Genomic DNA, 26,458 nt, shown 5'->3' on the forward strand with positions numbered 1-26,458 from the left:
TACTCCTTAGGGCACACATTTTCCTTTTACAGCAAGGCTAACTTTCAAATGCACGAATAATATGGTTGAGTATGAGGCCTGTATCATGGGATTGGAAGAATGTATTGATCTTAGGATCAAACATCTTGATGTTTATGGTGATTCGGCCCTTGTTGTTAATCAGATTAAGGGTGAATGGGAAACGAATCAGCCCGGCCTCATTCCATATAGGGATTATGCGAGGAGGATTTCAACGTTCTTTACTAAGGTTGACTTCCATCGTATTCCTCGAGATGAGAATCGGATGGAAGACGCTCTCGCTACACTTGCTTCGATGATTGTAGTCAGACTTTGGAATGAAGTCCCCAATATCACTGTGATGCACTTGGATAGACCAGCTCATGTATTTGCAGTTGAAGAAGTGAAAGATGATAAGCCCTGGCATTATGATATCAAGTGTTTTCTTCAGAGCCAGATTTACCCGCCTGGGGCATCTGTGAAAGATAGGAAGACTTTGAGGAGATTGTCAGGCAGTTTCTACCTCAATGGCGATGTGCTTTATAAGAGAAATTTTGACATGGTGCTGCTCAGATGCGTGGATAGACACGAAGCAGACCTGTTAATGACTGAAGTCCATGAGGGTTCATTTGGCACACATTCCAATGGACATGCCATGGCTAGAAAGATTTTGAGAGCAGGCTACTATTGGCTGACAATGGAGTCTGACTGCTGCAAATATGTGAAGAAATGCCATAAGTGTCAGATCTATGCAGATAAGATTCATATTCCCCCGACACTTCTGAATGTGATTTCATCGCTGTGGCCTTTCTCTATGTGGGGAATCAACATGATTGGCATGATAAGAGCCGAAAGCGTCCAACGGTCACAAATTTATTCTCGTAGAAATTGATTACTTCACCAAATGGGTTGAAGCGGCATCATATGCAAACGTGACCAGACAGGTGGTCGTGAAATTTATCAAGAATCAATTCATATGTCGGTATGGTGTGCCAAATAAGATCATTACGGATAATGGATCAAACTTGAACAACAGAATGATGAAAGAGCTGTGTAGCGAGTTCAAGATAGCACATCATAATTCTTTTCCTTACAGACCCAAGATGAATGGGGTTGTTGAAGCTGCAAATAAGAATATCAAGAAAATTATACAGAAGATGGTTGTTACGTACAAAGATTGGCATGAGATGCTGCCATTTGCCTTACATGGATATCGTACTTCTGTCCGCACTTCAATAGGGGAAACCCCTTTCTCTCTTGTTTATGGCATGAAGGTTGTGCTCCCAGTACAAGTGGAGATCCCATCAAAGAGAGTTTTGATGGAAAACAAGTTGACTGATGCTGAATGAGTTCAGAGTCGTTATGACCAGCTGAATTTGATAGAAGAGAAGAGATTGACTTCCATGTGCCATGGTCAGTTATATCAGCAAAGGATGAAGAAAGCCTTTGATAAGAAGGTCAAGCCTCGTGTGTTCCGAGAAGGTGACCTTGTGCTCAAGAAAGTCTTGTCTTTCGCGCCCGATTCCAGGGGCAAGTGGACTCCAAACTATGAAGGTCCATATGTTGTTAAGAGAGCCTTTTCAGGCGGTGCATTGATACTTACAACTATGGATGGGGAGGATTTCACTCGTCCTGTGAATTCAGATGCAGTCAAGAAATACTTTGCCTAAAAATAAAAATAGAATAGCTCGCTAAGTTAAAAACCCGAAAGGGCGGCTTAGGCAAAAATGAGCGTCTTAGTGGATTGAAAACCTGAAAGGGCGATCCAGGCAAAAGTTAGAGACATAAAAAAAATGATGATGATGAATATATGTATCCCTCTAGATTGAGTACTTCACCCTGGGGAAATCTAGGCAAAAAATAGGGATTTGACAAGTAACTGCATCATGACAAGACTTTGTTCTACAAACTGTCATCTGTTAGAGATTCTCGCTCATTCATCATCAACCAAAGCTTCAAATACATCGGATTCAGAATTGGTGGAGAAATGGTCATTATGTTCAATGTAGCCCTTTCCAATATATATCACCAATTTCAAATTTGTAAAGATCTATGGAGTCTTGTCATTTGCAGACTACCATTCCATCAAATAAATTTTGAGCCTTTATCCAATTATTTACACTCTTATTTGTTTCTATTCAACAAATGTTTTGCATGTTTTAATTGAGAAATATCATTGTTTAAAGTTTTTATAATTTGTTTTTAAACAAAGTGAACATTCACAATGATGAAGGGATACTAGGGATGTCTTCAGTTTCTCCCAAGGATGGTAGGATTCTCGACAGGGTAAGACATTTGTTCATATTCCTGGCATGTTTGTATCCTCTTCCTCCGAAACCTTTTTGTGGTTTCCTCTCCTGAGCAGAAGGTACGCAACTCCCTTTCCTCCTCAGTAGAAGAGATCCTGGGTAGGGATAGTATTTGGTTGACCCTTGGAAGCTTCTAGTTGGTGTTTTATCCCCACAAGGATCCATCATCCCCTTTGATAGTTTCCCCAGTGAAGTCGCCATGATCATGTTCTCAACTGGAATGACTGATGCTCATTCCCCCGCAGATATCTTTGTTGTCCTGGCTTTCTCTCTTGAGATGTAGTACCGGATGTTTGTGTATTGTTCGTTGGATCTGTTTGTGTTAGCAATGTCAGTTTGTCAATATTCATCATACATAAACCATGCATATATGCATAGTGATAACATTCAAATATTCATGTCGCATTATTTGCCATATATCTTTGGTGATTATCTCTTGTTTGAGGGTATTATGTTTCCCCAAGCAGATGTTGGTGATTGATCTCTCCATATAGAGTCAGCCCCATAAGCAGAAAGTGTTTATCCTTTCCTCCATAGTCCCCACCGATTTATGACCTCGTGGACGATGGTTGCTTCTGTTTCCTCCCAACACATATATTAGGATGGAATTCCCCATTGAGTTATATCCTCATAGGGACAAGCCTTGTTTCATCGTGCCTATCTAGTTTGATCCTAGATTGGCCTCTTGTGTTTGCTTCCTGCACTTCCCTGTGGTCTAGATGAATAGTTGCTCATTAACCAGTAATTATCCATCTTTTCCCCTACGGAGTCTGTGGCCTTCTACCCTCATACCAGTAGTTATAAGCCCTATTTCTTTGGTTTTCTACCCTCATACCGGTAGTTGTAAACCCTGTTTTATCCCCTGGCAGAGTTAACCTTTCTGTTCATCCTAACCGGTAACGGTTACTTTTCCGTGGGTTTCTACCTAGTATCCTGTAGATGTAATCCCTTCCTGGCGGTTATCTTTATCCAATATTCGGTACTGATATTCCTTCACCCTTTTTTTGAGCATATCTCCCAGTAACTGGTGATATGTCTCCTGGATCGTTGCCTTTGTCAATGTATCCCCAGTGAGTCATCTCTCATTTACCCCTTTGTTGGTAATGATTGTTTCTCCCCTGGATTGGTCATCATTATATACCTAGTATTCGGTATCCCGATGCCCTTGCTTTTTAGTCGATTTATCCTTTATTAACCCAGTAACCGGTTGTGGATAATCTTCCATGCGAGTATGCTATCTACGTTCTTACGGTAATAGATAGTATATCTCATGCACTATTTGGTCGAAGTCTTTTGCTCTTCCCCAGTCGAGTAAGATTCGTACCCCTTTTGTGGAATCGAATGTCCATCCTATAATCAAGTTTGCTTTTAGCTCTCTTTTGGATGATGAGTGTCTTGGTAATATTTTCCAATTCACGCTTTGGTTGGTCACCTATTATATGCCCAGTAACCGGTATCCCTGGTGTTCCTTCCTCCCTGCTCCCTATTATGACTTTTTGTCCCTTGCGGAGTCAGATTTTCCTGAGCTGAAGTATACCTTTTTAGGCCTTCCTCAGATGATTTCGGATGTTGATATCTCTCGCCTTTATAACGGTCTTAGATATTCATTCTTCCCGAGCATGTTGTTCTCTCACACTTATACCGGTGTTCAGATCACATGTCTCTTTGAGCTTATTACCCAGTAACCGGTAATACCTCATCACGTTGCTTCCCCAGAGGAGTCTTGTTTGGGTGTTTCCCTAGCAAAGTCCCTTAGTGGATTCTCCCAGCCTGAGTCCGGATTTTTATCCAAAGTATCCGTTACGGATAATTTTTGCTATATTGGCATATTCCCCAATACATGCATCTTTGAGTCAGCTTGAGTCTTTCCATTGATTTATTTCATGGATTTCCTTCGTGTCTCTCAGCAAGTTTCAAGTTGTGACCTGCTCATGTATTTTTATCCCTTTACTCCCCAGTAAAGTCCCTAGAGTCTCTGTCCCATTTATGAGTATGTTACTCCAGTGGATTTTCAATTATTCCTGATTTCTTTCTTTCTTTGTGGACACATATCCCCACAGAGTGTTACCGTTTGCATACATACATTTGCATCATGATGTCTCTTAGGGACCAAAATTCGTCTCTTTGTTATTATTTAAGCCCATTCTACCTCGTCGAGACGAAGATTTTAACCTTCACTTCTCCAGCTAGAATGACCTTAAATAGGGGCATCTGTAAGACCCCAATTTTGGCCCTAAGATCCCCCATGGCATCATAACATTGCATTTGCAAAGCCTCAAGGATCATGAGCATCTTTGTTCCCTTTGCCTTTGGGTGGGACCTCTTGTGAGTGGTTTGAGATCACCAAGCATGCTTGAATTGTATATTTTCTTTTCTCATTTTTTTATTTGCTAACCAAAAGCACAAAAATATCTCACTAACGTCTTTTGTTTGTAGCTTGAGCAGTCACAAGATCTAAAAGCTTCTAGGTGATCCTTTGTGCAATGATATGGCCAAGAGAAGATGAAGGCAAGCATGGCAATGGTTCTCAAAGCTCTCATCCATCAAATATGCCTCCCTAGTATCTCGATTCATCATTTTGATAAAAGAAAGTCAAAGGGCTTGAGGTTTGTTTCTCAAGGAAACCCTAATTCATCTGTTCATCAACTGTGCCTTGCTCATGAAGCAACCTCAGCCCATGGTTAAATACAATCAAGGGAAGTTCTTTAATTCATCATTACATGAATATTTGAACTTATTTTAGTATCCTCAATCATAAATTCATCAAGATATGAGTTGTGGACTTTAGAAGTTGATCAGTCAATTCATCTAACTATTTTGAAATGCACTGAGACCTAACTTTTCATGTGTTGGACAAATGAAGATTACCCCAAGAGAAAAGATGTTCTTAAGGATAATATGAACAACTTTCATGTTAATCAAAATTGGATTTGAAGCTTGGAAGGTCATCATCCATTCCAAGACAATATAGGTCATTTTGATTGAATCCCTAATTTTGGGTCAACTTCCCAAGAACATAACTCATTCATTTTTTATGATTTTTAGGTGGAACCAAATGCATTGGAAATATTATTATGTCTAATTCAAATGTTATGTTTAACAAAAGTTCAAAATCTCAAAATAAATACATGTGATAATGCAAAACATTATAGGTCACTTTGGGCCAAATGCATTGAAATGTAAAAAAGTCCAACTTCAAGTGCCCGTAACTTCTTCATAAAAAATCCAAATGATGTACAATATAACTCCAAATTTAGTTTCTTGAAAAGATCTACAACTTTGATGTTGGAGGTGTTTCCATTTGAAGCTTTCATCATCAAAATAGAAGGGCTTGAAGTTGGTTCATTTTGACAAATTTCTCAAAGGCATATTTTGTGCATTGAACTTCATGGCCTGTTTTCATAAATTTCCACACTCCAAATGAGTTATTGATCAACATAACATTTGTTCCTGATGTCAAGACCTTTCCAACCATTACCCACATGCCTATGTTTCAATTTTTCAAGTGGCATTTTCGAAGAGGTGAAGTTTTGTGACCAATTATGCATTTCATGTTAAATTTCCATGCACAAGCCAATGCCTTGCAAACTGCACGTCCATTTCAATTTGTTTGATCATCAGCGTGCAAATGCAATTGAGTTTGGGCCTCACATGCGCCTGTACAGGCCCATGCATGGAGGACCCAACTTCATGCATATGAGTTTGATCACCCTTGCCTTGCATTTCCATCTATAAATAGAAGCACCATTTCATTCAATTGGCAACCTGAAGGCGCCTGAAATGCTGCAAGATTGAAATCCATAACCACACTCAAAGGAATTTTCACTTTCTTCTTAAAAATTCAGATCTGAATTTCAACTACCTTGGTTGATTTTCAGACCTACAATTCCTTGGCCTTGCTTCATCTTCAACACTAGATCCTACTGCAAGCATTAGTTGAGGAGAATCGTGCTCTCAAGATTTGCATTTCAAAGGTGGATATCATAACTTATTTGCTTTGAAACTCTTCATTTATAGCTTGTTTCTTGTGTCCTTTTGCTTGACTAAAGTCCTCTCATCAGAGGCAACTTGACTGTGCTTTTAATTTCACAAATCCATTAAGTTCCAGTTGAACACCATATTTTTCAACCTCTGATTTCTCTTACCATGGAGATTTAGAGTGAAAATAGATGGTACAGGGGTGATGTACATCACCCCAGCTTTCCAATGATATGAGGATCGTCCCCATTGGTTGAGATTTTATGACCTGCAACTTTGGCCGGAAAATGCAAGCTCGCCGGAGAAGACAGTGGTGTACACCACCGTTCGTTTGCCAGGTTGAATATGGGCCCTTGGATCTGATTCCCAGATCTAATCTCCACCCTCTAATGATATGACTTATTTTAATTCAGTGTGTGGTTGCATTGACTTGAGCCTTTGGTACGCGCGCGCTTCATGACCATCAGATCGGACACGTCAACTAATGAGGTTCCATCCAAGCGCTGTGGTTTTTTCTGATTTTTATAATTTCCATTTTATTTCTTTTATTTCATTTAACTTTAAAAATTCATAACTCTTTCATTTTAATTCCAAAAAATATGGGACCAATTGAATTATTTCTCTTTTTAATTCTAGTTTTTAAAAATAATTTTTAATATTTTTTATTTTAACATTTGATATTTTTTGTGAATTTTCTCTTTTCTGGTTAGTTTTAGTTCATTTTAAATAGTTTTTGATATTCAAAAAATACAAAAATATTTTCCTAACCTCTTTGAATGATGATGGATCTATGAAAATATTCTCATCAATTTATTAATTGATTTGAGATTTATTTGAGATTTTAGTTCAATTAGGTTATTTTTTATTCATTTTTAATTGATTAAAAATAGTTTCTGACTTTTAAAAATGCTGAATTTTTTTGTCAAACTTTGTTTGACCTTGTTGAACTTGGGATAATTCACTTGGACTTTTCAAAGTTGATTTGAAGTGAATTTAAAGTTTGACCTTTCTTTAATATTTTAATTCAAGTTTATTTTCAAATATTAAAAATGCCAAAAATATTTTGTTTATTTCTTGACTTCCAATCTTCATCCCACTTCTGTTTTTGATTATTTGACCATGATCCTCAATGTCTTTGGTCAACTCTTAATAGATTGGTACATTCCATTTCATTTCATGCAACTTTAATTCTTCATCTCCATTATTCATCTTCTTCTTCTTCTTTTCTTTTGGATCAATGAGTTAAAGGTTGATAAGTTAGCATTGATTAGGGAGGCTTAATCTTCCTTGATTCAAATCTAATTCATCTTGATCAATTGATTAAGTGAATGGCTTTGCATTAAGGATAGATTGCTTCCTAAATCATGCAAAGGACTTAAACCAATACAAGATCATTTCTCTTCTTTTTTGGCATGGTAAGTTGTTGGAACTTGGTTCACTAATCAAGACTTCTAACTTATGTTGTTGCCAACATTATTATTGACCGACCTCATATGGTTGTGACTTCTACATAAGTCCAATTACGATTGCTTAACATAGTGCTAAATTTGCCTTATGGCACACTAACTACTAACATTAACCATTGACTATTAACATTAAATTCTTGCTCTTTACTTTTATGCAATTTACTATTCTTGCACATATTATTCATTTGCTTTTCCCTTTGCTCACTTGAGCACATGTTTATGTTAATGCAATTTGCCTTTTGCTCACTTGAGCACATAATTGTGTATATATTATTGTGCTTATGTTTTGTTTTGGTTGTTGTGAACCAATTGCAAAAATGGACAAAAGGACTTAGATGATTAGGACCTTACCCAAGCTAATGGAGTTTGAAGAGCAACTAGGCCTCATGCCTTTAGAGTGCTTAAAATGTCAAAGAGCAACTAGGCCTCATGCCTTTTGATTTTCAAATTTTCTTTTCATAACACTTATTTTGAATTGAACTTTTAAATTAACTTTGACCATATTTTTTAAATACTTTTCATTGGTAAATATAACTCATTCAAATACTTTTGTGGTTTCAATGGCCACTTCCTTAATCAAAACCTTTCATAACCTTTAGCTATTAGGTTTGAGTTATCCTTGAGGTAGATGTAATACTCACCAATATCCTTAGTGATGGACAATGAGTCTTCCATGCTTATTATAGGGTTAACCCCTCACTAGCATGTTGAAGCTATCCTCACATGGTGGATTTGTGGTTTTTAGGTTGAGTTTTCTCCCTTGGATAACAAAAGACCTTAAGGGTTTTGGACCAATCAATTCACCCACTCATTTTGAGATTTTTACCCCGAACTACGAGGTTTTTATCCTAACTTTTTTTAGATGGTACGTAGGCAATGAGTTTATCCATCCAAACACAAAATGTAAATAAACTTGTATATTCTCTTCTCATCTCTTCAATCATGTTTGCACAAACAAATTTTCACAAATATACCAACTTTACAACAAATGTGAAAAGGGCTCCCTAGGAGTACCTAGGATGTTTTGGGTGCTTAAAACCTTCCCATTGCATAACCAACCCCCTTACCCAGATCTCTGATATTTTTACTAGTTTTTGATTCGATAAAACTTTTAGGTTTTTGTTTGCTTTCTAACCATTCCTTTGGATAAATAGAAGTGTGGTGGCGACTCGACTTGTATGATTTACCTTGGATTTAGTCAATATCTCTAATGGTAACGAATACCCCGCTACACTATGAGAAAAAAGTTTGGGATTGTAGAAATTACAGAAATCACATGGACAATGGGTGTAATTTCTTTAAGTGGTTAGACGATGAATTTGTTGATGAAAGGGATTTGTAGCTTGAAATACAAAATAAGAAAATTAACAAATTGAAGAATGAGGTTATCTAGACTAAAAGATGCTTGAAAATGTCCATTATGGTTGGGATATTTAGCTTAGGGTTGAACCTTGTGTTTGTAACAAAGTATTTCAATTAGGATTAGGGTAATTTAGTGTTTTGTTTTTACAGTATGATTGTAATCTTCTGTTTATTTATTGAAGAATATTAATGTCTATTTTAACAAAGTGTTGTGTTTGTACATTATTCATCTGTTTTAACACTGATACGTAACTCGTATAAAAGTTTGGAACAAAATATATCTTGTTATAATACATATTTATAACATTCCAAAAAGTGATACAAAAAGGCATTATAATCCATTGTCATTAAGTCATTATAAGGAATATCAATAACATTACATAAAGGGATTACAGGTCATTGTCAATAATCCATTATAAGGCACTAAAATAACATTACAAAAAACCATTGTCAATAAGCATTTATAAGGCACTAAAATAACATTACAAAAAGGCATTATAACGCATAACAGACATCACAGTAAACATCATGGTTAACTTGAAATAGGCTTCCCACCCTTTTGAAGTTTTCTTTTTCTTTTTGGGTGGTGGCTGACATGAAACTGTTGGTTATGGTAGCTGACTTTAAATTGTTTGTTGTGGTGGTTGACTTGAAATTATTGCTTGTGGTTCTTGAGTTAAGGCTCCTTCTTCTACCTGAGTTGGAGGTACAACTGGTTGTGGCAGTTTACATGTGACTTTATTGTGACCTTCCTTGTGGAAACGACTGCAATTGATTCCATGGTTTTCCCTTTTCAAATGTGTCTCATCCCTCACCATTTCTCCAACTTCTTTATTCCTCTTTTTCTTGGGCCTTCCAGGTTGTCATGCAATTGTTTGCATCCTCTTAGTTCCTTTGTCATCCTCTAACAACATAATATCACAAGCATTCATTTCATCGTAATACCAAAGTTTATCTACAGTTGGATAACCTAAATATTTTAACATACCTAAAATTTAAAAGTAACTCCAATAATCTGGATCAACATCCAAATAGTCTCTAACCCTTGATACCCAAATTTTGTAAAGTTAGCAAACTCCCTAACAAACTTACCAGAATGATGAACAACACATTTAAACATCTTCTCCATTACCTGTTCAACCTACAGAAGATAGCAGAAGTACTAAAGAAGATGGCTAAAAAAAGTTCACATTTTTAGTAGGTTACAAGTGAGAAACCATACCTTAGTCGTAATCAGAGAAACGTTGCTACCGTCATCAATGGCGTTGGTCTGTGGAGCAGGATGATGCTATCTTCTTCAATGCAGTTTGTCCTATTCAGAGAGATGTATTCATTTTCCCTAACCTTTGAGCTTCATGCCTTTCTTATTTAACTTCAATGATTTACAGCATGACCTTTTTTAACCATTTTCTAGGAATATTAAAATTCCACGTAATATGTAAATAGTCCATCTTGGCATTTTTAAATGTTTTTTCAATGCAAACTAATGGAAATGACCAAATACGTTAACGGAAGTGAAGTTAAATGACCATTATGTAACACTTTTTTCTTAAGGGACCAAAGAGAATCATCGCAGAAAGTTAAGAGACTAAATGATGCATTAAGCCTTAAACCTATAACTGTTTTAATTAACAAAATTAAAAAAATGTTTATATTGAAAAATTCCTAAATGTTGTTTATTAAGATATATATATATATATATATATACACATAAATAATAAAATTATTAAAAATTATCTTTTATCCAATCCAAAATAAAGTATTATAAAATTAATTTTATCACTATTAATATTAATTTACAACCATTATTTTAAGTTTTATTATTATTATTATAGTATTTTTTAGTATTACTATTAGTACTATAATTATTATTATTGTACTATTATTATTATTATTATTATTATTATTATTATTATTATTATTATTATTATGAGTTTAATTAAAATACACTGACGGTGTAAAAGGATTTTACACCGTCAGTTAATCATAGACGACGGATATTAAAAGAAGTTTGACTTTTATTTTAAAAATCTTTAAAGTAATACAAACGGATGATGGTGATGAATCGACGGTGTAAAACTTTTTACACTAACAGTGTATAGTAATTAATCTCTATTATTATTATTAGTACTATTATTATTATTATTATTATTGTATTATTAGTATTATTACTATTAATATTACTATTATTATTATTATTATTATTATTATTATTATTATTATTATAGTCAACAATTTGTTGATGAATATATTTTTGAAATGTGTTAAAAATGGTGGTAGAATATTATAATTTGTTAAAACAATAGTGTATTTTTTTTTTATTATACATATCACAATGGTAGCCCTATTGGGAGGTGTTATTTAAGTAAAGTGGGTGTAAAATGCTTGTATGGATTTTAATATTCTGTTGCGAATTCTCTTTTTTATATTTTTATTTATATCTATGTATTAATATAAAAATTGATGCAACACTCTATCTATGAGGATAGTGTTAGGTTATACATGTTGCATCTTGTAGAATGTACTATTTTAGAAGATAAGTCTCATGTATACATCGATGTCATATACATATCTCTGGTTAGTGACTTTGATCATTTCGATTAGGCATGGGATTGTGTTACTTTGATAGTATTATATAGTGCAATTTGAGAGGGGATTGTCTTTGAGACGAGACAGCTTTCCGGTCATATGAGTCTATTTTAGGTTTATTATTTATTATGTTTTTATTTATTTCATTCTTATTTATCAAAGACATTTCATTTATATAATTTTGATTTGGTGTGTGATAGATATATGAGCATTCACTATCCATTTTTGGCGCGATCATTGTCCTATGACCGATGGCTTCTTTCCTGCCACAGAATTAGGGGCCGGAATTTCTCATTCAAGCGGTCTTCTGGAGTACAGGAGGAGGATCGATGCTCTGACCGCCTATAATTCCATATGGATACCTTATGTAGACCATAAAGTGCATTGAGAGTTTGATGACAATGCCGTTTTTTGGGTTATTTTCAATGGGAGAGTTTGGAGTATATATATTTACCTAAGATGTGTCTATGCCAGTTTGGGTATCTTCAGGGAATTCCTAGCCCAATCTTTATTGTTCTATTAGGAGGCATTGATGTATGGTTTAGGTTTAACATTATCAATAGTGTTATCACTATTAGTGAAAATGCAAAGGGGATGTCTTTTCATCGGAGATTTATGGATGGTTATTTAGAGTGGTACTTTAGAGTATCCCACCCTCATATCATCTCAAATTCTCAACCTACAGATGATGATTGAGGACTTTCAGATGATGTGACATCGCCTTCACCCGATATAACTGACAAGAAGTACCTGCAGGTGGTAACACTTCTTTCAAATAACCTCACGGGTATGATAAACCTAGATGGTGATATCTATGCAGGGTTATTTCGGATAACACACATTGCATGTGGTGGACCAACATAGATTTTATTTGTTGTATATTATTTATGTTTGCTAATGTTATTTTGGGTTTCTACTCAAATATTTGTATATTATTGATATTTATCTTAACATTCATTAGATGAAAATTAGCATTACATTATTGCAGGAAAAAAATAAATTAACATGAACATTGATTAACATAACTTAACAAACAAATAATATGAATAAAACTTAAACATTACTAGATGATTTAGGATATTTAAACATTTTAATCATTTCGAACCCACCTTGATCGGACCTTTTGTTTCGTATCGGTGATTTATGCTCCATATAGCTTTAAATCTTCATCGATCTTTAACTCAAAGTTTTTGAACTTCACCTTTCATTCGTTATCAATCGATGGTGACCGATACTTGATCTTAACCACCTTTCTGTTGTCTGGGTAGTGCAAAAGATTATCTAGTTTCTCTTTCAGAACATCAAGAAGTGTGTTATATGTGAGCCTAAATTCAACAAGATGTTTAAGACTATTGAAGTAAACAAATGTGTGAAAACAAAATTGAGACATAGTGGGATATTTTTGTTAACAACATATGACATATTTATACAAGTTTTAAATCATTACGGACTACACAAAGTTGTCGGTGCAATCACAATCCTATAAAAGAGTCGGTAAAATTTCAATCTTTTAAAAATAACACTATCAAATTTTCTAGGGGGGTCGGTAAATATTTCGTCTACCTATTTTTTTTAAAAAAATCGGTATCTTATAATTCACATTGGATTTTTTCAAAAATGCCGATAAAAACACATATTGTATTTTCTAGATGAACAATCACTTTTTTTTTGTGATTAAGAGAAAATTTTGAATAATATGAATGGTGAAAAAAATGAGAGAAATATTTTTGATATTATAAAAATGTTTAGGGGTGGCATGTTCAATTTATGGGATGTCATATAAAATTTCCTAACTTTTGATGCTAGATAGAAGAAACTCTTGATTGTATATGAACTAGGTCTACTTTGAGATGAGTTTAAATGAATAACATTTTTGTTTTCAAAAAAACATTTTTAGAAAAAGTGAGACATTGTTTGGTGTACCCGACACAATCCCTTACCATTTACATAACCCTATTAAACCATGAAGATGAAATCACCTAAAATAAACAAGTGGATAGTTGATTGCACATGTGTGGCTCATAAAGCACAAAATAGGTGGATGAATATTCACCAATGACTGTCTTATTAAAACATATTAATTTTGTAGTGAAATTTATCAATAATTTTTCAAGAGATGATATATAAATTATATCAAAGAGTCAAAGATTACAATTTATTTTAACATTTTAACATCAACTTGAACAATCAAGGGGTCAAAAGAACCACACACATATAAATTTATTCGAACAACCAAGAAATATGTTTAAATTCAAAGTGATTATGACATTTTAATGCATAACCAATTATTGACTTGATTCATGTTCTCAAGTAGAAAGATAATTTTGTCATAAAGTTCTGGTGTTGGGAACCCAATAAACATAATAAGACATGTCATTTTCAAAACAATGATGTTTATACAACATTATTAACTTAGTCTCCACCTGGTACTAATGGAACCTGATTCACCCCTACATTTTCATACAAATGCTCCGCCAACCTCCAAGTTATTGGATCTCCCTAAAACCATTAAGCATTAAAACAATCGTGAAGTTCTAAACTAGAAAGCTATGAAATATGGACTCTAACACGGATACTAGGACACAACACGATACCTATACTCTGACATCGATAATGTTAAAAATATAGGTTACAACATCACTACTTATATTATAGTATTTGAGCTTCATTGAAACTTGTTAGTTTAAAATTCTATTCTTATCATTAATTCTTAATTTATTTTAAATGTAGGTATAATTAGTCCTTAGGTCCCTTAACTTTAAGCGAAATTTCATGTTGGTCCCGTAACATTATCAATAGTGTTATCGCTATTAGAGAAAATGCAATGGGGATGTCTTTTCATGGGAGATTTATGTACGGTTATTTAGAATGGTACTTTAAAGTATCTCACACTCATATCATCCCACATATTCAACCTACTGATGATGATGGAGGACTTTCAGATGACGTGTCACCGTCTTCACCCGTTATAACTGACAAGATCTACCTGCATGTGGTAACACTTCTTTTAGATAACCTAACGGGTATGATAAACCGAGATGGTGAAATCTATGCAAGGTTATCTCGGATAACACACATTGCCTGTGGTGGACCAACATAGATTTTATTTGTTGTTAACTAGTTATATTTGCTGATATTATTTTGGGTTTCTACTCAAATATTTGTATATTATTGATATTTATCTGAACATTCATTAGATGAAAATTAGTACCTGATTATTGCAGGAAACACATAGTTTAACATGAAAATTGCTTAACATAACTCAACAAACAAATAATATGAACAAAACTTAAACATTACTAGATGATTTAGGACATTTCAACATCTTAATAATTTTGAACCCACATTGATTGAACCCTTTGTTTCATATCAGTGATTTATGCTCCATATAACTTTAACTCTTCATCGATATTTAACTCAAAGTTGTTGAACTTCATCTTTTATTCGTTATCAATTGATGGTGAACGATATGCGATCTTAATTCCCTCTCTGTTGTCTGGGTAGTTCAAGAGGTTATCTAGTTTCTCTTTCAAAACATCAAGAAGGGTGTTCTATGTGAGCCTAAATTAAAGAAGATGTTTCACACTATTGAAGTGCACAAATGCGAGATAACAAAATTGAGACATAATGGAGTAATTTTGTTAACAACATAAGACATAATTATACAAGTTTTAAATCAATACGGACCACACAAAGTTGTCGATGCAATCACAACCCTATAAAATTGTCGGTAAAATTTCAATCCTTTAAAAATAACACTATCAGATTTTCCAGGGGGGGTCGGGAAATATTCCGTCTACCTATTTTTTTTGAAAAAATCGGTATCTTATAATTCACATTGGATTTTTTCAAAAATGCCGATAAAAGTGCATATCGTATTTTCTGTATGAACTATCGCTTTTTTTTTGTTATTAAGAGAAAAATTTGAATAATATGAATGGTGAAAAAAATTAGAGAAATATTTTTTATATTATAAAATTTTTTAGGGGTGGCATGTATAATTTGTGGGATGTCATGTAAAGTTTCCTAAGTTTTGATGCTAGATAGAACAAACTCTTGATTGTATATGAACTAGGTCTACTTTGAGATGGGTTTAAATGAATAACATTTTTGTTTTCAAAAAAAAGTTTTGAGAAAAAGTGAGACATTGTTTGATGTACCTGACACAATCACTTACCATTTATATATCCCTATCAAACCATGAAGATGAAATCACCTAAAATAAACTAGTGGAGAGTTGATTATACATGTGTGCCTCATAAAGCACAATATAGGTGGATGAGTATTCACCAATGACTTTCTTGATAAAAATATTAATTTTGTAGTGAAATTTACCAATAATTTTTCAAGAGATGATATATAAATTGTATCAAAGAGTCAAAGATTACAATTTATTTTAACATCTTACCATCAACTTGAACATTCAAGGGGTCAAAAGAACCAGACACATATAAATTTATTAGAACAACCAAGAAATATGTTTAAATTCAAAGTGATTATTACATTTTAATGCATAAACAATTATTGACTTGATCCATGTTTTCAAGTAGAAAGATAATTGGTCATAAAGTTCTGGGGTTGCAAACCCAAAAAAACATAACAAGACATATAATTTTAAAAATAATGATGTTTCAACAACATTATTAACTCATTCTACACCTGGTACTAATGGTACCTGATTCATCCATATATTTTCATACAAAATGCTCCATCAACCTCCAAGTTGTTGGATCTCCCTAAAAGCATTAAGCATTAAAACAATCGTGAAGTTCTATACTAGAAAGCTATGAAATATGGATTCTGACACGGATACTAGGACACGACACGATACATATACTCTGACATTGATAATGTTAAAAATATAGGATACAACATCACTACATATATTATAGTATTTGACCTTCATTGTCCCATGTATTATTAAAAGAGTTAAAAAAGTTCTAATCAAGATTTACATCTATAATTTTTCATTGATAACTTTACTTCAATAAATAATTAACCATTTTATATGTCAGTCATATTTTTCCATAAAAAATATATTAGATGCATGGAATCAAAGAAAAAAATAATATTGTTTTAAATAGTAGTCTGAATTATTTGACTTTTCTGCTTCTAATTTGAATTTTCAGACATATGTTGTATGTGTATCATACAAGTGTTGGACATCAAGGCATGTCAGACATCGATTCAAAGCATGCCTAATAAAAAATAAACCTATTTTTTAAGACATTTGTTTGAGTTTTCCGAAACTTGACTGACTTTTCTTGTATATATGGTATGAGTGTCAAATAAGTGTCAGACCCATGACACTCATGCTACTAGAGGTGTTTGTGCTTGATAGCGAGCATGTTGTGGCTGACTTGAAATTGTTGGTTGTGGTGGCTGACTTGAATGGATTGCTTGTGGTTCTTGAGTTAAGGCTCCTTCTGCTACCTGAGTTGGAGGTGCCACTGGTTGTGGCAATTTATAGGTGGCCTTATTGTGACCTTCCTTGTTGAAACGACTGCAATTGATTCCATGGTTTTCCCTTTTCAAGTGTGTCTTATCCCTCACCATTTATCCATCTTCTCTATTCCTCTTTTTCTTGGGACTTCCAGGTTGTCAAGCTATGAAACATGATGAGTAACATATAAATGACATTCCATAGTCATTACTGCAATTGTTTGCATCCTCTTAGTTCCTTTGTCATCCTCTAACAGCACAATATCACAAGCATTCATTTCATCGTAATACCAAAGTTTATCTACAGTAGAATAACCTAAATCTTTTAACATACCTAAAGATTAAAAGTACATCCAATAATCTGGATCAACACCCAAATAGTCTCTAACCCTTGATACCCAGACTTTGTGAAGTTAGCAAATTCCCTAACAAACTCACCAGAATGATGAACAACACATTTAAACATCTTCTCCATTACCTGTTCAACCTACATAAGATAATAGAAGTATTAAAGAAGATGGCTAAAAAAAGGTCACAATTTAGGAGGTTACAAGTGAGAAACCATATCTTAGTCATAATTAAAGAAACGTTGCTACAGTCATCAATGGCGTTGGTCTGTGGAGCAGGATGAAGCTATCTTCTTCAATGTAGTTTGTCCTATTCAGAGAGATGTATTCATTTTCCCTAACCTTTGAACTTCATTCCTTTCTTATTTAAATTCATTTATTTACAACATGACCTTTTTTAACCATTTTCTAAGAATATTAAAAAAAATTCCACGTCATATGTAAATAGTCCATCCTGGCATTTTTTTAAATGTTTTTTCAATCAAACTAACGGAAATGGCCAAATAGTTTAACGGAAGTGAAGTTAAATGACCATTATGTAACACTTTTTTCTTAAGGGACCATAGCGAAACATCGCATAAAGTTAAGAGACTAAATGATGCATTAAGCCTTAAACATATAACTGTTTTAATTTAAAAAATTAAAAAAAATGTTTATATAGAAAGATTCCTAAATGTTGTTTATTAAGATATTTATGCTACACATAAATAATAAAATTATTAAAAATTGTCTTTTATTTAAGCCAAAATAAAGTATTAAAAAAATAATTTTGTCATTATTAATATTAATATACTACTATTATTTTAAGTTTTATTATTATTATTGTATTATTAGTATTATTATTAGTACTGTTATTATTATTGTTGTATTATTATTATTATTAGTACTATTATTATTATTGTATTATTATTATTATTGAAATGTTTTAAAAATAGTGGTAGAATATGATAATTTGTTAAAACAATAGTGTTTTTTTATTATTGTACATATCACAATGGTAGCTCCATTGGGAGGTCTTATTTAAGTAAAGTGGGTGTAAAATGCTTGTATGGATTTTAATATTCGGTTGCGAATTCTCTTATTTATATTTATGTATTAATATAAATATTGATGCAGCACTCTATCTTTGAGGATACTGTTAGGTTATACATGTTGCATCTTGTAGAATGTACTATTTTAGAAGATAAGTCTCATGTATACATCGATGTCATATACATATCTCTGGTTAGTGACTTTGATTATTTCGATTAGGCATGGGATTGTGCTGCTTTGATAGTATTATATAGTGCAATTGGAGAGGAGATTGTCTTTGAGACGAGACAACTTTCCGGTCATATGAGTCTACTTTAGGTATAATATTTATTATGTTTTTATTTATTTCGTTCTTATTTATCAAAGACATTTCATTTATATAATTTGCATTTGGTGTGTAATGTTGGATATATGAGTCTTCACTATTCATTTGTGGCGCGATCGTTGTCCTATCACCGATGGCTTCTTTCCTGCCACAGAATTAGGGGCCGGAAATTCTCATTCAAGCGGTCTTCTGGAGTACAGGAGGAGGATTGATGCATTAACCGCCTATAATTCCATATGGATACCTTATGTAGACCATAAAGTGCATTGAGAGTTTGATGACAATGTCATTTTTTGGGTTATTTTCAATGGGAGAGCTTGGAGTATATATATTTACCTAAGATGTGTCTATGCCAGTTTGGGTATCTTCAGGGAATTCTTAGCCCAATCATTATTGTGCTATTAGGAGGCATTGATGGATGGTTTAGGTCTAACATTATCAATAGTGTTATCACTATTAGTGAAAATGCAAAGGGGATGTCTTTTCATCGGAGATTTATGGACGGTTATTTAGAGTGGTACTTTAGAGTATCCCACCCTCATATCTTCCCAAATTCTCAACCTACAGATGATGATGGAGGACTTTCAGATGATGTGACATCGCCTAAACCCGATATAACTGACAAGAAGTACATGCGGGTGGTAAGACTTCTTTTAGATAACCTCACGGGTATGATAAACCTAGATGGTGAGATCTATGCAGGGTTATCTCGGATAACACACATTGCCTGTGGTGGACCAACATAGAATTTATTTGTTGTTTATTATTTATATTTTCTGATATTATTTTGGGTTTCTACTCAAATAATTGTATATTATTGATATTTATCTTAATATTCATTAGATGAAAATTAGCATTCGGTTATTGCAGGAAACACATAATTTAACCTGAAAATTGCTTAACATAACTTAACAAACGAATAATATGAACAAAACTTAAACATTACTAGGTGATTTAGGATATTTCAACATCTTAATAGCTTCGAACCCACCTTGATCGGACCCTTTGTTTCATATCGGTGATTTATGTTCCATATAACTTTAAATCTTCGTCTATCTTCAACTCAAAGTTGTTGAACTTCATCTTTCATTCATTATCAATCGATGGTGAATGGTACTCGATCTTAACCACCTTTTTGTTGTCTAGGTAGTGCAAGAGATTATCTAGTTTCTCTTTCAGAACATCAAGAAGTGTGTTCTATGTGAGCCTAAATTCAACAAGATGTTTCACATTGTTGAAGTACACAAATGCGAGATAACAAAATTGAGACATAATGGGATATTTTTGTTAACAACATAGGACATATTTATACAAGTTTTAAATCATTACGGACCACACAAAGTTGTCGGTGCAATCACAATCCTATAAAAGAGTTGGTAAAATTTTAATCATTTAAAAATAACACTATTAGATCTTCCAGGGGGGTCGGGATATATTTTCAAAAATTCACATTGTATGAGCTATAATTCACATTGTATCTTATAATTTACATTCAGATCTTCCAGGGGGGTCGGGATATATTTTTAATCATTTAAAAATAGCACTATCAGATCTTCCAGGGGGGTCGGGATATATTTTCAAAAATTTACATGGTATCTTATAATTCTCATTGGATTTTTTCAAAAATGCCGATAAAAATACATACCATATTTTTTGTATGAGCTATCGCCTTTTTTGTGATTAAGAGAAAAATTTGAATAATATGAATAGTGAAAAAAATGAGAGAAATATTTTTGATATTATGAAATTGTTTAGGGGTGGAATGTATAATTTATGGGATGTCATGTAAAATTTCTAAGTTTTGATGCTAGATAGAGGAAACTCCCGATTGTATATGAACTAGGTCTACATTGAGATGGGTTTATATGAATAACATTTTTGTTTTCAAAATTTTTTTTGAGAAAAAGTGAGACATTATTTGGTATACCCGACACAATCCCTTACCATTTACATATCCCTATCAAACCATGAAGATGAAATCACCTAAAATAAAAGGTAAGTATGAGTAATAAAAAGACTAATGTTATTTTTTTCGTTAACATATCCTTTATGAATTTCAAAATAGTTAAATAAATAAGAAAGTTGACATTACCCTCGATAAATAACATCTTTGTATCAGAGTGAGATGCCACGCACTATAATAAAAATATTAGAGAAAAGTCTTAGAGAAATTTATTTCATATATTTTGTGTGAGAAAATGGAAATTTAAAATATAATATTTCTACATGCTAAACACAAGATTCAAAACTTGTCATGAGAAACTTATCTCACCTGAAATAGTGCAAGAACATTGCGCACTCGAGTTGATTGTGCAGGAGTAAGATTTTGCAATGAAATATTAGGAAATATTGAAAGTATTTCCTGTAAAATAAGATATCACTATCAGTAAATACAAGACATCCAATAAACTTGTCATATCATCACGGTTTACTTCTAACTCTTTTTTATAATCATATATATTTCGAGTGAATTGTAAAAATAAAAATATTATCTTTACACTATAATGTAGAATTGAAAATATATAAACACGAATTGGTGAAATATTTATGTAATAGAGAAAACAAATAGGAAGATACATAAATTTAAAATTTTAAAAAATAGAATATGATAATTGTTATAAAGGAGTGTAACATGGCAAAAGACAATAGTTAATAGTTTCATCCACTGCCACTTTGTGTTCTGCCAAATCTAAAATAACTATTGTTCAATCCACCAAGAAATGTAGCATGATAAAGTACAATAATTTCACCCACTACTACTTTGTGTTCCTCCAAACATAGAATAACTAGTGTCAATCCACCAAAGTAAAACACATATATAATATCACAATAACGCAAAGAAATCCAAAAATAAAATAATATATCGAGTTAGTTACATATAACATACCTGTAAAAGTAGCACAATAGTGCCAACGGATTTCCATAATAGGGGTGCAAGATCTTTGAATAATCCAATACACTGAAATATTTGAAATTGAAAAATGTATAACATGTGTCTTAATTGTAAAATAATGAATATCAAAATAGAATAACATTATGTGATACACGCTTGCTAATTTTCTCTTAAATAAATTTTATGTCGCTATTGTTATTATAGTAAAAATGATTTGATTTATTACATAAGATCGGATAGTTAATATATTAAGTCTTTTATTGGTCGAAGTCACAACATGAGTCACTTGATTTCTATCTAACTACTGATACTGATACTGGTTGATTATATTAAAATGAGTTCTTTTTTTCTTCATAGACTTTTTTATCTCTCATATCATATAGTATCACTTTTAATGACAATATGTATATCTCTATTTTATTTCAAATCATACTAAGCATTACACTTTATTTTCATTTTTTTCTCTTATTTCAAATGTCTCTCTTAATTGCTAGGTTTTTCTTCCTATTGAAGTCATGAGACATGACATAAACATTAATCATATCATGACATAGAGAATGATACAATAGTTATCAAATAATCTACATTTAATATGCCAATTAATAGTGTAAATCCATAACATGCAAAAAGATATCATTTCCATCTAAATAACAACAATTAAAATAAAAAACATAATGTATGTTTTTATGTGTCTCAAAATACACTAACTAATGGATATTTTGGCTTAACTATAACTGTAATCACACCTCATTTGTCCAAAAGCACCCGATAAAAATATTAGAATTATAATAAAATGTTATTGTTTATTTAACATCAATTTACTTACATTAAAACTTTAACAAAAGCTTCAAATTATATTATAAACATATTTATTCATTTTAAAATAAAATAAAATCGTAACTCATAATACACTAAATAATGAAGCTTTTTAATTCAACTATGACTAGAATGACCTAAATGATAAAGTTTCTTGAATGTCCCCAATACCCAAAAATTACCTAAACATAACAATCTAAATCTATGTTGATAGAAATAACATATCCAGTTTCATACTAAACAACTCCTTCAATAAGTGGATTACTCGTGATTTTATAAAAATATTACAAAAATAAAAGAAAAATAAAAAGAGAAAGATAGAATAGTAAGAACCTTAGAGAGCACATGAAGAATATTTTCTCGGAGATCAGACCTTTGAAGTTCAATAACAAGACGTTCCATATACGCCATCCTTTGGACAGTTGCACTAGTTTGAGTAGAAGCACTGAGAGGAGCTACGAAAGACTCATCGTTGTTGATTGAGAACAAGCAAGAAGGAAAATTTGCCATCGATTAGATAAGAATAAAATGGTGCAATAAGATATCGATTTTATCACATTAGTTTGAATTTATGTATCAATACATTGATGAAAATAAAAGTTATATATATATATATATATATATATATATATATATATATATATATATATATATATATAATATATATATATATATATATATATATATATATATATATATATATATATATATATATATATATATTATATATATATATATATATATATATATATATATATATATATATATGAATGTATAAGATTAAATAAAAATTTGAATTTATGTATTAGTCTCTCTCTCTCTCTCTCTCTCTCTCTCTCTCTCTCTCTCTCTCTCTCTCTCTCTCTCTATATATATATATATATATATATATATATATATATATATATATATATAAACTATTCATTATTTCTAGTGATTTTATTACTTTAATGAAATATTATTATTTATAATATTATATCAAATTTAATTATATAAACTAGATATTCTATTAAGAAAAAATATTGATAAAAAAAGACTTAAACTTATATATTATTTAGAATTTTACCTGTATTGATAATTTGTGAATTTTCATTAGTTTAATCTCTATTCCTTTATTTACAAATTTAATGTAATATTTTGAATCTGTAGTAAAATAATTATATATACCATCTAGCATAAAAAAAATTAAATACATTAAAAACTATTGATTGTCACTTCAATATATAATATATATATATATATATATATATATATATATATATATATATATATATATATATATATATATAAGATAACAATTTAATTTAAATAAAATTTCTTTTTATTAACTATTCATTATTTCTAGTGATTTTATTACTTTATTGAAATATTATTATTTATAATATTATATCGAAAGGTCTATATTTATGCATTCAACTTTGATTTTTTTAATACTTTTGAATTTTTTTATTTCATAAATATAAGTTATTTCCTTTTTTAATATTGAATACAATTTCTTTGAATTTTTTTTTGAGTTTATCTGTATCTCCCCCCCTCTCTCTCTCTCTCTCTCTCTCTCTTTTCTTTTCATTTTCGATATCTAAATATTCAATTTATATTATAATTTATTAAGTTTATGTTTTTAAGCAAAATCATAAATTAAAAAATATTATTGATTGATAAATTTAAAGAGCTTATTTATATAAAGACAAAAATATAAATAAAATAATAAAAAAAGGGAATTCCGCAATATAATATTAAAACCTATACAACCATTTTACACCTAGTTTACTCAAATAACACCTCCCAATGGATCTACCATTGATATTATAATAATAATAATAATAAAACACTATTGCTTTAACAAATTATAATATTCTACGACTGTTTTTAAAACATTTCAAAAATATATTCATCAATAAATTGTAGACTATAATAATAATAATAATAATAATAATAATAATAATAATAATAATAATAATATTAATATTAATAATATATATATATATATAGATAGATAGATAGATAGATAGATAGATAGATAGATATAGTTATAGATATAGATATAGATATAGATACAGATAGATAGATAGATAGACATATAATTAAAATGTTGTACTTTTACAAATGATTTATTCAAAAATTCTATGGAAATAGCCATTAGGGAATTTATAATAATAATAATAATAATAATAATAATAATAATAATAATAATAATAATAATAATAATAATAATAATAATAATAATAATAATAATAATAATAATAATAATAATAATAATAATAAACAATTTTGAAAATAGTGAATATTCAAAACTAAATCAAAATAAAATGAAATATTTAGAGGATAGAATCAAAGTAGTAGTAAATATTTTTTTATGCATTATTATATGCTTTATTGAGATAATTATAATATACCAAAAGAATGATTTTTAATTAACTGTTTTTGAAAGTTGTTAGTTTAAAATAATATTATTTTTATAAATTACTAAGTCAATTTAAATGTAGGCATACTTAGTCCTTAGGTCCCCTAACTTTAAGCGAAGTTTCATGTTGGTCACCTAACTAAAAAATGTTACGTATTGGTACCTTAACCTCTCTTCCGTTAAAGTATTTTATCCCTTCCGTTAGTTAGGGTGAGAAAACGTTAAGTATGGCTGAGATGGCATGCCATGTATGCAACCATTCAAGTTCAGATTCAACTATTGTGTTATAAACCATTTCGGGTTCGTGTTTTTCAAATCTCCATCTTCCTCCTTCATTTTCAGTGTTCATACATTCATCTTCCATCTTCCATCGTGCATTAATTTGTTCATACATCCATCTTCCATCTTCCATCTTCCGTCGTGCATTTGTATTCCTCCATCTTCCATCAGTGCTTCAATTTCTAAGAATGCAAGCAGTGCCTCAATCACAAGCTTTGGTACATCTAAATCCATGCTTCGTAGAAACAAGATAATTGAGTGTTTTTGCCAAGATGATGGTGTTCTTCATACTGTTACTGATGTGAGCAATGTCAACTATGAGAAAACATTTTGGGATTGTAGAAATTACAGAAATCACATGGACAAGGGGTGTTATTTCTTCAAGTGGTTAGGGGGTGAATTTGTTGATGAAAAGGATTTGAAGCTTGAAATACAAAATAATAAAATTAACAAATTGAAGAATGAGGTTATCCAGACTAAAGGATGCTTGAAAATGTCCATTATGGTTGAGATATTTAGCTTAGGGTTGAACCTTGTGTGTGTAACAAAGTATTTCAATTAGGATTAGGGTAATTTAGTGTTTTGTTTTTACAATATGATTGTAATCTTCTGTTTATTTAATGAAGAATATTAATGTCTATTTTAACAAAGTGTTGTGTTTGTACATTGTTCATCTGTTTTAACACTGATGCGTAACTCGTATAAAAGCTGGAACAAAATATAACTTGTTATAATGCATATCTATAACATTCAAAAAAGTGATACAAAAAGGCATTATAAGCCATTGTCATTATAAGGAATATCAATAACATTACAAAAATGGATTACATGCCATTGTCAATAAGCCATTATAAGGCACTAAAATAACATTACAAAAAGCCATTGCCAATAAGCCATTATAAGGCACTAAAATAACATTACAAAAAGGCATTATAAGCCATTGACAATAACCATTATGAGGCCCTAAAATAACATTATAAAAAGTCATTATAACGCATAACAGACATCACAACAAACATCATGGTTGACTTGAAATAGGCTTCCCACCCTTTTGAAGTTTTCTTTTTCTTTTTGGGTGGTGGCTGACTTGAAACTGTTGGTTGTGGTGGCTGACTTGAAATTATTGCTTGTGGTTCTTGAGTTAAGGCTCCTTCTTCTACGTGAGTTGGAGGTACCACTGGTTGTGGCAGTTTATAGGTGGCCTTATTGATCGGGACTT

The 26,458-nt window shown here is 31.5% G+C and overlaps 1 pseudogene; it reads right to left on the minus strand.

Annotated features, from left to right (window-relative positions):
• Positions 1-23,114, minus strand: part of LOC127117718 (uncharacterized) — a 125,513-nt pseudogene extending 102,399 nt beyond the window's left edge.
• Between the last annotated feature and the right edge of the window lie 3,344 nt (positions 23,115-26,458).

Source organism: Lathyrus oleraceus, chromosome 2 (genome assembly GCF_024323335.1).
Source record: "Lathyrus oleraceus cultivar Zhongwan6 chromosome 2, CAAS_Psat_ZW6_1.0, whole genome shotgun sequence".
NCBI classification, from domain to species: domain Eukaryota; kingdom Viridiplantae; phylum Streptophyta; class Magnoliopsida; order Fabales; family Fabaceae; genus Lathyrus; species Lathyrus oleraceus.